General features: G+C 35.0%; 1 protein-coding gene across 1 annotated transcript in view; it reads right to left on the bottom strand.

The window, feature by feature from the left end:
* Positions 991-7,176, bottom strand: part of LOC109839417 (pentatricopeptide repeat-containing protein At3g22150, chloroplastic-like) — a 10,165-nt gene continuing 3,979 nt past the window's right edge. Inside the window, 1 exon segment of the mRNA XM_020407841.1 lies at positions 991-1,315. The gene's annotated coding sequence lies outside the window, so the exon portion shown is untranslated.

Below are 7,176 nucleotides of genomic sequence, written 5' to 3'. Positions count from 1 at the left end.
CTTTTTAACCCCTCTTCATTAACCCTTTGCCAAACGGAACCTTAGGGTGTAACCATCACAAACAATGCAAACTCTTGATGATGGAACAATTGGGCAGTTGAAGGCGAGATATTGGAGGAAACCAGAGAAAATTGCACGCTCCAAGAGCCCAAATGCAGTTATATGTGACTGCCTCCCATCCTTGCGTCCAAAGACCCATACACAGAATTCTGGATGTTTATGTTGTGAAGCCATTGAAGATGAGTAAGAGAGGAACGGCACCCGTTTGTTATTTGTAACCGGGTTCGGTTTCCTGCACCCGTTTGCATCCAAAACCTTCAAACTCTTTGTGATCGATGGAGAGCTCCTCCTATGAAGGGATATTTACTGTTGCATTTGACGTATAGTACTGTATATACAAAGCAGTTTGAAACAACTTGTGTTTGATGTTTGTTGTGAATGCTGACGTATGAGAATTGTGTTGGCTCTCCGAGCATCTGGAAAAGAGAGGAGTTGATTATTTGTTCAGTGGTTCGGTGATTGAAGTTGGTAGCAAAAGTTTTGAGGGATCTCCTCAACCACCTTAAATTGATGCATGCCTCTTCCAGCTATTGAGATATGAACCAAAAATACATTAATTATGAGTTAATAGATGATGATCACTCTCTGTACTATGAGTGATTTGGTGCCTGTTATCCCTAGAACTTTTTTTTTTAATTAGCATTTTGCAGTTATTATATGGGTGTCACACGACGCCAGTGTACTGTAACGAAATCATCTAGATCCTTATTGTCTTATATATAGATGTTGAACATACATATATATATAACGGAAACATAACTCCGTTTGAACATGAGAAGGTAAAAATCCGTCACAAAATACCTCAACTCGGCCCGTATTGCATTATGCAGACAAAAACTGTTGACTTCTGTATGGAAAAATCTGATCATGATGTTTTGGTATGTAAGGTGTCATTGCAGACTGAAATCATCTACACTAAATACTACAAAATGAAGTAACAAAGATGGAAAATTTCGTATTTGTTTCGGAATGAAAACAACACAAGAGAAAATAAAACAAAAGAAGAGAAGCGTCCAATCGATCGCTTCCATGAACGACAATACTTTCTCATTGATCGAATATTAATTATTTCTCGTTGACTATAGCTTGGATGGCAATACTTTCTTAACTCCTGCCAGTTACTTCTCGCGTCACGATGAGTATATATAGCTAGGCATCAGATGATGAGATCGGGGAATATGTTCTTCCTTCTGATGACGAATTTTTCGTTCTTCCTTCAGACGAAAATCTTGAAGAAAGTTACAAGTAATCACACCTGCACCAAACCAACAACCAGAGGTTCAGGATGACAAGGGACCTCTTTATTTTTTTTTTTTTATCTGACCCTCTACAGCAACTAAAGACAACTGAGATTAAGAAAAATAGAAGATAATGAGATGTGTCCAATTTGACAAGATGACTTCCAACTGGAAGAAAAAGTGGAAATTTGTCAGCGCGCTGATAAGTTTCGTTAAGGTTGCGTCGAGCACTGGTTAGTAAGCGAGAAAACATGCCCATGCTGTACGTTCTTAACAAAGAGTTCAATCAAAACAAATCAGCAAACAAAAAGAAAACAAAAGCTTATTAGTTTTTTTTAAGTAAATTAGTCTAGAACAAATAGAAAAACAAGAATTCTAAGTACTCTGCTTGATCAGAAAAATAGATGATATATACAATAAACATAAAATCTCAATTGCAAACTTTAGTAAAATTTGAGGGACATGTTTTGAATGTATTTATTGGTTTTGTGATTTTCAGTTTTTATTGTTGATATGGTACTGGCCTGTATGGTCTATCTAATATTTTGTTTAATAAACAACAGAAGGAATTCACAGAATTTGTCGTTACATAATAAGCAAAAGTTTCTCATGAAAATATTTTTTCCACTAATTAAACAATTTTGGTATCATAAACAATTCTACTGTGTACCATCTAGCACAAAACTAAAAAAGAGGGAGCAGGAAATTGAATTCGTATGTGTACATATACTGCCAAAATTAGCAGACATGCATAGCTTCACTTTCCCCCAATTCTCACATTCAATACCATCGCGCATAATATGAGTTCTTGATAATGGAACAATTGAGCAGTTGAAAGTGAGATATTGGAGGAAATCAAACAAAATTGCATGTTTCAAGAGTTCAAATGCATTGATACTTGATTGCCTCCAATCCTCACATTCAAAGCCTAACATATACCTTGGCCAGAGTTCTACATGTGGATGTTGTAATATCATTGAAGAGGAGAGGAGGAGGCAGAACCCATGTACAATTTGTAATCAGGTTCAGTTTCCTCTCTTCCTCACATTCAAAACCTCTAAGTTCTCAGTGATCAATGGAGAGCAATAATGAAGGGAAATTTATAGATGTATTACATAGTACCATACAGATCAGTTTGAAACAGTGAGTGTTTGATGTTTGCTGTGAATGCTAACATGAGAATTGTGTGCTCTCTGAACATCTGGAAAGAGAGAGAAGAGGAGTCGTTAATTATTACTAGTTCAAAGGTTTGTTTATATAGGACTTTGTACTAAAAGATGAGGGGTCTCCTTGACCATCTTAACCTGATCATGGGGCAAATGTTTTAAAAATATCTTTTTTCAAAAATAATTAGGAAAATCGACCCTTCTGTGGAAAAAAAGAATTGGCAAAGTCGACCTGTTTTTGGCCACGTCATCACGGCTGGCAAAAAATATCGATTTTGCAAAATATGATCATTAAAATACACGGGAGTACTAGTCCCGTGTAATTAGCGTTCACTAATTATGAGTTCTTCTTATTCTTTTAGAATATACGAGATTAGTAGTCTCCTGTATTTTAAAGATCATATTTCGCAAAATCGACCTCTTTTTGGCCAGTCGTGATGATGTAGCCAAAAAAACGTCGATTTTGCTAATATTTCATAAAAGGTGTCGATTTTGCTAATTATTTTTAAAAAAATAGTCTTTTTTTAAATTTCTCTGTTGATCATGCCTTCCCCTATTAGGGTATAAAAAAATTTATTAAGGGTTAATTGATCAAGATGCATCCTTATACTGTGAGGGGTTAGCTGCCTATTATTCCTGAAACTATTTCATTGGCATTTTGACTCCTTGATTCTAAATACAGAATCATATCTTTGTTATCTTTACTGATTACATGCATGAGTGACACATAACACCATTATAATCTAAAGAAATGTTTTGATTATTTCTTTGATTTTAGCAATAGTACTTGACATGAACCAGTACTGGTGTGTAGAGGTGGTGCATCAAAGAGACCCCAATTCTTGAATCAATGAATAAAATATCTTAAGTTCTGTAATCAAAAAATAAACATCCATATAGTGTATCATCAATGCTATAGGCCAATACCATTGGGTGTTTTCTTCAAGAAAAGGTGCTAATAAACTTAGTTCTGCATTCTAAATAACTTGGAATCTTTTGTTATTGAATTTAAATTGTAAAATATTATGTGAAGCTTGCATCAAATGTTTACTCGATTATCTTATTTAAGAGCTTCGTATCCTCAGCATCAAGAAATGTGGACTATGACTACCTATTTCTAGTATGTGTTTCTATTTTTCTTTTCTGTTTGAGCTTGTTTCCTTTTTTAGAATTCTAAATATTTCTAAGGTTTAATAAACCATTTTGCATATTGAGATCAAAATAAGATTTACATAATTGACACCCAATCAGTTTCGTTGTACTCACTGGGGGTTATATACATGACTACAGGAGTGGCTTATCCTTTAAGTTTATTCTCTCTTTTTGTTCCCCTGTTCTGTTCAGTTTTGTTACCCATCTTTGCTCAGTACGCACATGTCCTTATATTTCTAGATGTCTAAATACTTCTAGAGTTCAACTCAGTACTTTCCTAATTGAATTCAAAATCAGACAAATTGCTTAATCAACACCAATCAGTTTAAATGGAAGATATTGTTATCTGATCATGACCCAAACATGATTAGGATTAGAAATTTGACACAATCAGGTAAAACACACACACACAAACTGTAAGTGGCTTTCGCTAAATAACTTGCTAGGGTTATATTGAAACCTCAAGCACAAGAGAAAGAAAAGAGAATAGGCCATCAATCAAACATCACCATGGACGATGAATATTTCTCATCAGACACTGGTTATTTCTCGTCTGACGATGAGTACAGTTTATCATCTGATGAGGAATTCGACGAATATGTACTACATTCTGATGAAGAATTTCGCAAATACATTCTTCCTTCTGATGAAGATCTTGAAGAAAGTTACACGCCATCAACGTGTATCGAACCAACAACCAGAGGTTGAGGATGACGAGGGACATCCGTATTTTGCATTCGATCCCAGACAGCAACTAAAGACGATTGAGATTGAGAAGATGGAAGATATTGAGATGTGCCCAATTTGTCTAGAAAGCTTCACATTGGGTGAAATGGTGACAATTAGTGAGTATACTCGTAAGTTACATCAATGTTGCATCATGCAATGGTTAGCAAGTAATAGATTATCCATGCTGTAGGTGTAAGTTCCTACTAGAATCTGCGAGTAGCTCATAGGATTGTAACTGAGAAAGGTAATGTCTTAGTCAAATTTTTGTGCAATGTTTAATGACATTAATAATATTAGTAATAATATTAGCAATTGAGCGTATTGTTTTGGTGTATTAATTGCTTCTTGTTAATGGCTATTTATGGTAAGTACATGTCTTGTACATTCTCAAGGATTTTAATGGATAATTCAACAAAAACAAGCCAACAAAAAAAAAAATATGAGTTTCTCTTACTAAGTTAATCTCGACGAAAGAAAACAAATTAAATGGCATCGTTCAACATGGACAAACAACAGCCAATATATCAGCTTACCATCCAGGATTCTCTTATTGGAGTCCCTTAACACAAACATAATTGACAGTTTATGGAGCCGGGTTGTAATATTGTAGGTGCCAGGTGCTACAGTATTACAAGCAACTCTATGCTTGGTTTGTTAAAATGTGCATGGTACTGTAGCTAAGTTGGCAATAATGTAGTCTAGTTGACAGACCCTCAGCAATTCCCAGCAAAAAGCAAGGAATTGGGATCGCGTTACTGTAGTTGTCAGCACAGCAGCTGGACCACTCAATTCCGAAATACTGTAGTTACTGCACATTTTTAAAAAAAAGTAACCAAACAGGCCCTATATGTAGTTCAGTCTTGATCAGAAACATAGAAGATTTAACCAATAAACATAAAATTCTTATAGTAAAAGTAAAGTTTATTCATTCTTTTTGGGGGCATTACATGAACTAAATATAATGAATTTTCAGGGCCAGCTTTTGAATATGTTTGTTGGTTTTTTTACTATGGATTTTTTGTGGTTATTATTGATATGGTAGCTAGCTTTATGGTCTGTCTCATTTTGTTCAAACAACAGAATAAAGAATGCACAGAAACTCTTGACGATAAAGTATAAATTTCATTAAATTACTTTTGCCACTAAACAACTTTGAGAGCGTAAAAAATTCTTACCTTATTGAATGAAGTACACAACAAAGAAAAATCATCAGCTAGCCCAAAACTAACATAGAGGGAGCAACTGAAGGTGAGATATCGGAGGAAATTGAACCCATATCATATAATACCAATATTAGCAGACATACAAGTTCAGTTTCCACCAATTCTCACATTCAATACCACCACACACAATTTATATTCTTGATTATGCAAATAGTTGAGCAGTTGAAGGTGAGATATTGGAGGAAACCAGACAAAATTGCATGCTCCAAGAGTTAAAATGCAATTATATTTGATTGCCTCCAATCCTCACATTCAAAGCCCAATATTAACCTTAGCCAGAGTTCTAAATGTGGATGTCGTAAAGCCATTGAAGATGAGATGCTGGAGGAAACTGAACCCGTTTCCTGCAAATCTCAAATTCAAACCCTTCTAGTTCTATGTGATCATAGGAGAGCTCCAATGAAACCATATTTATAAATGTAAGTTGATACCTACCACCGCCACAAAGCAGCTTGAATCAATGTGGTGGATGTTTGTTATGAATGCTAACATGAGGACTGTATGTTCTCTGAGCATATGGAAAGTGAAGAGTTGTTAAGTAGTAGTATAGTGGTTTGGTGATTGGACTTGGTACTAAAAGATGAGGAATCTTCTTGACCACCTTCATTTTGCCTCTCACTGGACATAGACCAAAATTCATTATTGGGTTAACTGATCAAGATGCATCTGTGAGGGATTAGCGACCTATTATCCCTAGACTTTCTTATTAGACTAATTTTGTCCAAAAGTAGAGGTACCTCCTTGTTATTATTCGTACTGATTATATGGGTCTCACATGACACAATTGTACTGTAAAGAAATCCTCTGATGAATGTATGGCAACAAGTTAACTATGATTGAGAAAATGGAAGATATTAAGATGTGCCCAATTTCTAGAATCTAGAAGACTTCGAAGTGGGACAAAAAGTGACTGTATGTGTGCTCATAAGTTTTCATGAAGGTTGCATTACGCAACGGTTAGCAAGCAAGAGGACATGGCACGTAGGATTGTAACTGAGAAACGCAATTGCCTCAGTCAAATTTTGTATTAAGGTTCATGGCATTAATGATATTAGCAATTACCAAAATGTTTTATGTATATAAATGGTTCATTAATACATATTTGTCTTGTGAATGTCTATTTATGGATACTTTCTTTGTCATAAGTCCTTTTGCAGTGCTTTTTAAGTGATGATATTGAGCAGCAGATTTTTTTTGTTTAATGCTTGATATTAAATTGTAACATTATCTGACAGAGATTCTTCTTAACAATGTAGACACGTCTTATTCTTGATTCAAATAGCTGAAAAGCATTTTAAATTCCATATATCAGCATATCATGGTCATTGTCAACTCCTTTCAGATATTAAACTTTTCTTAGATAAAGATCTAGTGTCAATAAAAAGATTAATTACAGAGGCACTGCCGTTTCCCCCTCCACTAGATCGGGAGCAAGATACACATTCTGTGATAAGTGTTTTAAGCACCCAGCAGCATTGCCCTATCATTGACACTTAATAGCGCCTAAAACTACCAATGATGCTTTTAAAAATATTCAGATTTGCCAGGTTCTGCAGCATCAAGAGTTGTGACAATTGACTGATAAATTCTCCATCTTTACGTTTGTTA

Source organism: Asparagus officinalis, chromosome 4 (assembly GCF_001876935.1).
Source record: "Asparagus officinalis chromosome 4, Aspof.V1, whole genome shotgun sequence".
In the NCBI taxonomy this organism is placed as follows: domain Eukaryota; kingdom Viridiplantae; phylum Streptophyta; class Magnoliopsida; order Asparagales; family Asparagaceae; genus Asparagus; species Asparagus officinalis.
Note: the sequence above shows the minus strand (reverse complement) of the source record. Positions and strands in the feature narration are given on the sequence as shown.